Raw genomic sequence first — 10340 nt, 5'->3', positions numbered from 1 at the left:
TGCATGTGTGTGCCCAGCTTCCTCCAGTCCATTTGTTCATTTGTGTTCTAGCTCCCTATGGATAGCCTTTAGCACTACAGCAGCCTTCCCAGAGCTCAAAGCCTGGTAGGCAAGAAAGATCTGGAAATCTACAATCACAACATAAAATAAAAGGTGTAGTCACTATACACAGACTGTATTGGATGAAACAGTAAGAAATTGCTGCTTTTAAAAAATCAAAACTATTTCTCTTGATTCCAAGTAACCTCATGGAGCCCAGAGAAAGGCAGAGTCAGGAAAGTGTGGGGTGGATACAAGCCCCTCCCTGTGTGAACAAGCAATCCCCTGGGCTCCCCAACTGTTCCTCCAACCTTTCCAAGCCAGACATAGTTACCACCTCCACCTACATGTCTGCATATACTGCCCTGCTCAGTTGTGGAACCTTCACCACCACCATACGTCAACAGGATACCTCCAGCTTCAGAGAAGACCAATAGCCAGGCAGCATGTATGGAAATGCTGTCCCTGCCTGTCCGCAGTGCACCTGAGACCCTGCCATCAGGCTCAGTCGGCAGGGACAGACCTCTCTCCCAGCTAAGAGCACTACTGTGGGCTCTGGCTTCACTGTAGGAAACCACTGAAGGCTCACTCTCCTCACAGGCCGGCCAGCTCTCAGCTTCTGAGGCTCCTGATCTGGGAGGCCTACAGGTTCCAGCAGGTCCACACTCTTGAGAGCCACTGCCAACATCATGGCATCTTTAAAACCAAAACCAAAGGAAAGGCACAATGGTCACCATCCTTCCCACACTGACCTCATGCCCTATCTTTGAAAACTCCCACCCACCATTGAGCTCAGCCCCTTGTGTCCTGGAGCTCCTCTGGCTAGGCCACTTCATGTGTGCCGGGCTCCAGAGACTGCTTCTAGGGTCCAGCCTGTTGGCCTCTGATGGTTGGCTTCATATGTGTCTGTTTGGCTGGCCGGGTCCTTGGCACTGGGTACCTGGTCAGGTCCTCGTATCTAGATGGATTTTGTAGATGAGATTTACACTTAACCAGGTTCTTTAAGTAAGCAGATCACCCTCTCTGTTGTGATGGGGGTCATCTGGTCAGTTGCAGGCTGACAAGGGGAACGAATATTCTGCCTGCTGATGACCCTGGATCCCAGTCCTATCAGTGCGTCCCTGGTCTCCAGCCTGTCTTGCTCTGCAGAGTGGGCAAGCTGTCTCCACAGTAGAGTCACTATCTTAAACCAAGACACCCTTCCTTCCTTTTTTCCCTCTCCTCCTTTTGCTTTCTCTCTTCCTCTCCCTCCTCTCCCTGTCTCCTCTCTTCCTCTCTCCTCTTTCTCCCCCAACCCCTCTCCCTCCCTTTCCCTCTCCCTCAGTCTTTCTCTCATTGTCAAGCTTTTACTTTCGAATTGTGACACAAGCAGTGCCTTGTTCCATAACAGAACAACGCTAGCGATGGCAGCCACATTTGTTGAGCACTCCACATGCCAGACACTGTCTAAGCATTTCACCTGGTGTGAATTACTCATGGTGACCCAGATGCAGCACTGCTGTTGCCCTCTTTCACAGAATAAGGAACAGAGAGCTGCAGTACTTGCTGAAAGGCCACACAGCAGCAAGCAGCAGGGGCAGGATTCAGATTCGGGTGTGTGCAAACACAGACTAGAAACAAGGCATTTGCCTCAGGGGGACTTTTGAGAGTTGGCTAGAATAGCATCCGAGTTCCCAGAAGTTGCCCCTAAGTCACTAGGTAAGCCCCATCCTCAGCAGCTCCAAGAAGACTCAGCCAGGTAACCAAGGGACAGGCCTCTTCCTTCACTGCCCGGCCTGTGCCAGAAAGGCCACAGGAGAGCAGTTGAACCCAGAGGCCAGGCTCCAGGAAGGAGGCGAAGTTGAAATGTTATACCCAGATACCTAGCCAGTCCTTAGCAACACGGCAGGAGGTGAGGACAGAGCTGGCAGGTGGGCTGGCTCAGGTTCCAGGGAGCAGCCCCTTCAGGGACAGAGCTGCTGGGGAAGAGGGAGGGGCGCAATTCTACAGAAAGGGGTCTCAAATGTCCTGCTCTGCAAGGAGGAAGGGAAAGGCAAAATAACTCAGGAAACTGTAAGATCGTAGTAAGCTGGGGGTCCACAGGAATAATGCCCAACATGATGAAAGGACACACTGGAGCCCGGTGGAGCAGTCTAGAACTGCACCCACCATTCCTTCACCAGGTCAGCGTCCAGGCTCAGGTCCTTGCAGGGAGCCGCTCTAGTGGGAGAGGCTGAGGCCGAATAATATCTGCTGCACCCAAAATGTGCCACAGCCTGAGGATGCAGGGAAGCAGAAGAGTGACCACAACCGAGGCTGGGACACCCTCGCTTCTGAGCAGAGGAGGGGGAGGAAGAGGAACAACTGATGGCTTTGTTTCCTGGCTTAACCTGGCCAGGGAATCTGGACCCAACATTAGGGGAGGTAACCTAAGTACCAGGGTCAAAGGGTAAGGAGTTAGGGGAGGCTCTGGGATGAGAAAGACCCGATAGTGTTATGATTTGGACCACAGCACCCATGGTTCTCACGGACAAATGACTGCCACTTTTTGATGCACAAAACTAGCTACCTGACCAGTACTTGTCTGAGTACAAAATGATGCTCACTTGAGACATGGAAAGTAAATAAGCTAATAGTGTCACCCAGCGATAGTCTTTTGTCTATTTTGTGATACACTTTTATGCAAAATTGTAACAATGTATATCATTTGTAACAAATTTTTTCACTCCAACTTCTTTTCATGCTACATGGCTTTTAGTACCAGGGTGAATAGTTCCTATGAGTCCTGTTTCAAAATTTAGCAAATTGAATTTTCTTGGTGATGATTGTCATAAATAATGTGGCAAAGAGACACACAAATTTCTCTCATGATTGTCTCAGTTAAGTACCTAGAAGGAGAATTCCAAATCAAAGGGCAAAGCTCTTTTTAAAGCTTCTAGAATGTTACATTTTATTTCTGTGTGTGCAGTTGTGTATTAACAGCTAAGGTGGGAAGCCAGGGAATTCTGCAGTCTTCCTTGGAGGGTCCCTGCCATGGGGGAACATCAGGACAGGCTCACACCATTTGGGACAGCCCCAGTGCTGCTAAGGTTTGTCTGTAAGAAAAAAACACCAGACTTCCCATAAAGACCATTTACCTAGATCTGGGTGTGAGCTGCTCATGCCAGCCCAATGTGGCCTCAAAACCACACCACGCCACCTCAACAGAATGTTGGCAAAGTGGCCATAGGTAGGTGGAGGCCAGGCCCCTGTCCACTGGAACCTGTCCTGCAGAGGAAATACCTGCCAGACACAGTTTGGACCACTGTTCCCAGAAGCCTTAGGCATGGCCACAGCCACACCCATCCCTGCTCCTTAGACAGAAAGGGACAGAGAGCTGTGAGGACCAAGGAAAGACAGCATGTGAACAGCCTGTAGCCACGGGGACTGTCCTTTCACCTGTCCAGCTTCTCTCCAGCTGTAATGCCTCCTCTGGTCACATTGCTGATTTCTCCCTGAGTGTCTTTTCTGTGCATGGGGTCACCAATTACTGATTAGCCCTCTCCCTCATATGGCCATATCCTGCATCCACAAAAGATCCTATTTCCAAATTGGTTCCATTTACAGGTTTGGGATACAGCTCTACTTAGCACAGCAGGTGAAGAGTCAGGAGAGGTCATCTTGAAGACAACACAAAGTCAGAGCCGCTGGCACCTGAACGGCGGGGGATGGGGGTGGGGGGGTAGAGGGGTGGGGGGGTGACACCAGCTGTGTGCCAAAAGTCATTTCCCCCATCCTGCTGATTCACTGCCTCAGGGACAGTCCTGAGGTATGGAATGGCGAATGCCAGTGGAGTCGCTGAACATGAGGTCACTCCTGTCATGTAGGAGCAGACAGACACTGCAGGGCTGTCTTGGGGTCCCTGGCCTGTCCATGTCAGCAGCAGGATCCTGAAGAGAACAAAGTACCCCAGAACAAGTCACCCCACCACGTTCCCACCCCACCTTCATGCATCCCTACACCCATCTCCAGGTGTCCCTCAAAGGCACTTAGGCTTCAGCAAGGAAGAGAGAGGTGCCTACATCCCAGGATGGACAGGTGCTGGGGGCGGGGGAGCTGGGATCTCCCAGTCATCCAGAATCTCAGCTACGAGCAAAAACGAAGACAAAGATGCCCAAATTCTGAGTTCAGAAAATTGCTGTGTGAGGGCTGCTGCCTGCTTGGGGGCTCCCACTCCTTCCCACTTCCCTGGAGACGGGAGCAGGGTGTGGGCAGGGGGCTCCCTTCATCACCCTCTGCAGAGCCTAGGAGTATGACTGGAGCCCAGGGTCTCCATAGAGGAAGCTTAGACCTTGCCTCAGTTAGATGTGTCTCCCAACCACCAGCTCAGAGAACCCCACCCACAGTCCTGAGAGTCAGCCATTAAGAAAAGGGGGCTGCCCAGCAGGGGCAGCTAGCCTGGCCAGGGCTTGGGGATAAGGTCTGTTCATATGTCAGGCATGAAAGCTGGGCTGGTGGGGGGCACCAGTGGGGATAACACCACCATTTATGCACCCCACAGACACTTGCCCAGGACAGCATGTGGAGTTCTCCAGGGAGACAGCATCACCTCACACAGACTGCAAGTCCACATGTGTGCACATGCATGTGGGAGTGTGTGTGTGCCTGTGTGTGCACATGCAAGTGTGTGCATATGCAATGTACTCATGTGCATTCCCATGCATGTATGTGCACATGTGGGTGTGTTTTGTGTGTGTGTGTACATGTGTGTGCCTGTGTGTGCATATGTGGGTATTTTGCAAGCCTGTGCATGTTTATGTGTCTGTGTGTGCACATGCATGTGTGTTTGTGTACCTGTACATGTGTGTGTGCTTGTGTGTGCATATGCAGTGTATTTGTGTGTGTGCAACCCTGTGTGTGTTTATGTGTGTGCACACATGTGTGTGTGTTTCTGTACATGTGTGTGTGCATGCATGTGTTGTGCAGATGGTTCAGGGAAGAGCTGGGGAGAGGAGAGTGAGGGCAGACTTCCACCACCGTCCCTCCTGTCCAGCCTGAGCCTGTGCTCTGGGCAAAGGAGGGGAGGGGGCGGGAAGGGTAGAGTGGAGGAGCTGGAGACGCATTTTTAAGCAAACAAGACTGAGCCTTAGGAACTAAGCTGAAGCCGCTTTATGATCTCAGTGGTAGACAAGCTATGAGACCAGAATGAGCTCCGCGATCCCCTCGGTGGCAGGTAATGAGAGTCAGAGGCTCCGATGCCTCACAGTGTCACAGGGACCAGGGCAGAGGCATGGGCTCACTGGACAGCCCTGGGAAACACAGGGGCCTCACTTCTGCACACCTGGTGCAGGAGCCTGTCCAGTCTGAGCCACCACACTGAACTCAGGAAGGAGCCCAGGCCCCTCAATTGTGGGGAGGCGTGGCTGCCAAACTGCAAATGTACCCATGCATAGTAGGAGGGCATCAGGGCGTGCTCACTGTAGTCATGGATCTCCGTGGAGCAAAGTGGAATGTGACACTTCACCACACAGGACAATTTCACCAGCCCACCCGGCATACCACTAGTCACCTCTACCAGACGGGACAAAGACATAGTGTCATAGGAGTTAGGACCCAAACTAGAAAGGTGGGCAGCTTCCTGAGGGTGGCTGTAGATCTCAGCAGTTGGGGAGGAGAAGCTCCTATCTTAGCCTCCAACCCATGGGACCAGCAGAAATGGGAACAGGAGAGACCAAGACTGGGTGGGACACCCTAGCAAGCCAGGGCAGCTAGGGAAGGATGGGGGGCCCCACGGGTTCCACTGCATATCACCTTGGTGCTGTGTCCTCAGAGAAGGAATTGTGGTCCCTTGGATTTCACTCTTATTCTGAACATGTCCCAGGAAGGCAGCGGGAGGCACAGGGAAGTCCCCAGCCCTGGACATCTCCTCAGAGCCAGTCTGGGCACAGTCAGAGGACTTCTCCTGGAAAGAACTGCTTGTGCAATCTGTGCAGGGCAGCAAATAAATACCAGGACCCCCTTGGTGCTTTAGAATCAGTGCCTATGTGTATTTTACTTTAATGACAATAAAGAAGTGACAGAATTACTTCATGACTTTGGATTTATTTTAAGCTGTGTTTTATGGAAGACAACTGACTTCACCCACCTTCAGAAGCTTCTCTGAGCCCACACCCTCTTCTGGGCACACCTGGGCAGCAGGTGGACTGTGTGGTTCTGGCCAGACCACCAGGAGATGTATCGGGGGTGACACTCCAGGGAGAGGCAGCAAAGGGGAGCAAAAGGGACTTTCACATCCCTGGAAGTCGAGCTGCAGAGCCTCTGCATGTGGTTGGTCACCCTCTCTGTGGCCCAAATGTATGTCCCTCAGGGTCATCCAAACCAAGGCACAGCAGGAGGCCAGTAACAGCTGGCCAGGGCTGGGCTACAGGGTGGATGCCGCATCTGATGCTCCTGTGGGGCTCATAAAGACCCTGTAGGAATGAAGTCTTGGAGAGTCGCCTACTGAAGGGCCACCGAGTCAGCTGAATAAGGCCCTGAAGATGTCCCATGAACATCATCTTTTGTGATAAAAGGGCTTTGTAGATGGGATTAAGTTGGGATCTTGAGATGGGACATTGTCCAGGTGTCTCTGTAATCATCTTAGACAGAGGCAGGGGGCTCAGAGCTGGGGCAGATGTGAGGATGGTGAGGAGGTCAGTGGTGTGGCCTTCAGTGGTTGGAGAAAGCTGGACAGGGCAGGGAACAGGTTCCCCCAGAGCCTCCAGGAGGCAGCAGCCCTGCCCACACCTGGACTCAGGGCTTCTAGCCTTAGAGCTGCCAAATGACAAGCCTGTATTGTTTTAGCTGCTTTCTGTGATGGTCTGTCACAGCACAACAAGAACTAGTATGGCCTTGGGCACCAGAACCTGTACCCTCTAAAGAACTGACTAGGCCATCCCCCCCAGGAAGGAAAACTCAGCTGCCCACCACCTCCCAAGTTCAATGAAGCCACCAGAACGACAGGATGGACACAAGGTCCCAACCCAGGGCAGGGGTTGGGAGGAAGGAGCCTCCCAGGGTCATAATAGGTGACTTAAGCAAACCCCAAAGCAGGAGGAGGACCCCCTGCTTCACACCCACGAAACAACTTAAACCATTCACCTCCACACATGGAAAAAGGCACACGATTACTCAGATCGCTCTTGTCCTAAATTAAGGGACTGGGTGTTCAGCTTAACATCCTAAACTTGGTTTTCAGCACTCTTGTCAGGAAGTAAGAGTGGTAACCTCACCCTGGGGGCTCTGATAAGGGAAACACATGTCCCAGCATGCTTGTCAAAAGCATGCTTGTCAGATCATTTGCTAGTGTGCAGTGCATGAGCAGGAGTGAATGGTTCACTTTTTAAACTTGGCAAACTTTTGCCTGTAGATATTCTGCCTTTGTCCCCTGAAGGGATGGAATAGCCACAAAGAGCAGGAAAATACAGCCACAAAGATAAACCAACCAACACCAGAGTGGCCTCTTCCCAGGTGGGATCCAGGAAACAATGGGTGGCTTCCTCGAATTCTGTTGTTCTGGGCACCTGCCTTGGAAAACAACCGTCCCCCCCAGGATGACTTACCCTCCTCACCGTAAAGGACACACTGTTCTCATGAATGGCCAGCCCCCAGGAGAGGAAGCCCCCAAGCATGCCAGGTTGTGCTGGGGAGCAGTGTGAGAACTCACTGTCTTATCAAAGATGTCACACCACGTCCAAGAAATTCTTGATGAAGACTCCAGATGGCAAGTATGTACAGTTAATTGACACAACCACTGCCCAAGTGCAGGGCGACAGCCTCCCACATGGAGGGAGGGTTTTGGGGAGGATAGGAGGGCAATTCTAGCACAATCCAAGATGAAAGGTGCTGGAGGAACAGAGGGTGCTTCCTCCACAGACTGCAGATAAAAGCGGTTCTAGACGGAGCTGAATTCACTTTATAAAAATCTCCATGCCTGGAAGGCACACTTGCTAAGACATGCGGTGAGGTACTCTTCCTTGGTTATGGCCACTATTCCTGGCCAGGGCTGGACTCCAGGGCAGCTGCTGCATCTGTGGCTCCCATGGAGTCTGTGGAGACCCTACAGGGATGAGGTCTTTTTTATTTATTTCTTTTTAAATATGGAATACTTCACAGATTTGCGTGTCATCTTTGCACACACAAGGGCCATGCTAATTGTCTCTGTATTGTTCTAGTTTTAATATATGTGCTGCCAAAACAAGCACAGGGAAGAGGTCATGAGGAAAGTCCACATGGACCTCCAGGCACCTGGGACCCTGGAGAGCAGAGACAGGAATTCCCTTTCATGGCTCTGGCCAGGAGCATTTCAGGAAATGAGGAGGGCAGGGTTGGAAGTCCTGAGGAGGCCTGAGGAGCTGTCCCAGGGGAGGGGAACAGTCACAACGCCAGGTCTGACCAATGCCAGGAAAGAATGTCAAACATAAGGGAGACTGGGAGGTGAGATGGGTGGAGCTGGGCTTTGGTGGGTGAGGGAGAGGCTCGCCAGTGAAGTTCTGGTCTCCCTATTCCAGCCCAACACTGGCTTGGGCTGCTGTGCAGGCAGCTTGGAGATGTGGTTGAGGAACACCTGCAATCTGTGGCTTTGAGGAAAACAGACCACCCTTATGGCATGGTGGGCCTCATTCAACCTGTCCAAGGCCTCAAGAGAGAAAGACTGAGGTCCCTCAAGGAAAAGGAATTCTGCCTCCAGATGCCTCACAGAACTCCTGCCTCAGTTCCCAGCTTGCTGCTTGGACTTAGACTGGCTGAGCCCACACTGCACGAGCCATTCCAGGAAACAGCCCACATGGGGGTGCATGACTTCTGCCTGTGTACCTCCTCCTGGTCCTGCTTTGAGAACCTGACTGCCATGGCCTGGGCAGAGCCTGTGTGTGAGGTCATGGGCTTCTATTTGCTGTTGACCAAGGCCATGCTGAGAAACAGAGCAAACTGGAATCTCAGGAAGATAAATGAGAACACCCAGGTTAAGGGAATTTAGAAGTGTAAGGCGGTGGATGAGGGGATTCTGGGGAGCCTGGCCAAGTCACCTTGCTTCTGTCCTCCTTTTGCCTCCTTTTGAGGCAAAACTCTGCCTCAACGAGTCAAAGAAGTCTCTTTAAGACTAACCCAAGTGATGAGAAAAAACGAAATCTACTTCATCTGAGTTGCTCCAAGCATTCTCCCTAAGTGAAATTGAGGCAGGATAAAATTTGGGAAAGTTCAGGACACATAAAACAATATTATATCTCAGATTGGCTCTGGCTCAGGGACCACCCCTCACCTGGTCAGGAACCACCCATGCCCCTCCCCACTCATTGGTGATTGGATGGAAATCACCTGGTTCCTCTCTTCCCATAGGTTAGCATAGGTTTTAAAAGCACCTGGAGAAGAAAAGCTCTACCTCCAGATTCCACCTGTGTCTGCCATGCTCCCTTTGTATTTCTGTCCCTAACTTTTAATAAGCTCCCTTTACACTCATGTATCCTGCCATGGATTCTCCCACTTGGGACAAAGAACTTGGATGTCTTCTGATCACAGACTGAACCAACACCATTAACAAAATGTGTGTTATTAACACCACAAAGCTGAAGGCCAAGCAATGTCGATATTGGTCCACAGGGTGAGGAGAGAATGGCATGTGCACGGGTGGAGTGACATCAGAAATGTACTTGATAAATAACCTACATTTATTCTACCTCATGCATAAAAACAAAGCCAGTTAAAATATGACCGGAACAAGACCTCGCAATGACTCCGCCACGTTTGCTCACCCAGAACACAAGTGGACTTGGCCAGTGCCAGGCTGCCCTACTCCCCAGGACTCCAGTGCTCAGGGTCCAGGCTTCTGGTCCCTAATTGTAACAGAAAGTCCAACCAGACCCGTTCCGAAGCCCCATTGTCCTCTGAGTTCCTGTCTGGAAGCCACAGAGCCCGATGCTTGCAGGTTCTTCCACTTGTCCCTTTGGTCAGAACACTCCAGGGCATGGGAGAGGACCATAACCACTTAGCTCCTGCTCTTTGTTTCAATTCACTTCCCTAAGATAAGGCTTCAGACACTCTCCAAACACAGGATCCACAGCCTAAGAACCTTGACCAGCAGCACGGAGGAAGCAGACACACAGACACATTTCTAAATCATTTCTCACAGGCGGAACACGGCAGGTTGTGAGGACACTGGCTACTTGGAGGCCCATGCAATCCTGAGATAGTAGGTAGAAAGTGTGTAAAATCTGACACCACAGCAGGCAAAACAAATGCAGAAGGAAAACCCTGTGGTTCCTTGGTCAGAAGAAAGGAAAGTGAGATTTTAGACACACCATCTGGCC

At 51.4% G+C, this 10340-nt stretch overlaps 1 non-coding gene across 1 annotated transcript; it reads right to left on the bottom strand.

The window, feature by feature from the left end:
- Positions 1 to 8129: 8129 nt before the first annotated feature.
- Positions 8130 to 8240, bottom strand: LOC141425205 (U6 spliceosomal RNA). Its single transcript, XR_012450294.1, has one exon. It is a non-coding gene; the product is annotated as a U6 spliceosomal RNA (small nuclear RNA).
- Between the last annotated feature and the right edge of the window lie 2100 nt (positions 8241 to 10340).

Source organism: Castor canadensis, chromosome 7, assembly GCF_047511655.1.
Source record: "Castor canadensis chromosome 7, mCasCan1.hap1v2, whole genome shotgun sequence".
Lineage (NCBI taxonomy): Eukaryota > Metazoa > Chordata > Mammalia > Rodentia > Castoridae > Castor > Castor canadensis.
The sequence above is the reverse complement of the archived record's forward strand: the minus strand, read 5'-3'. Positions and strand labels throughout refer to the sequence as shown.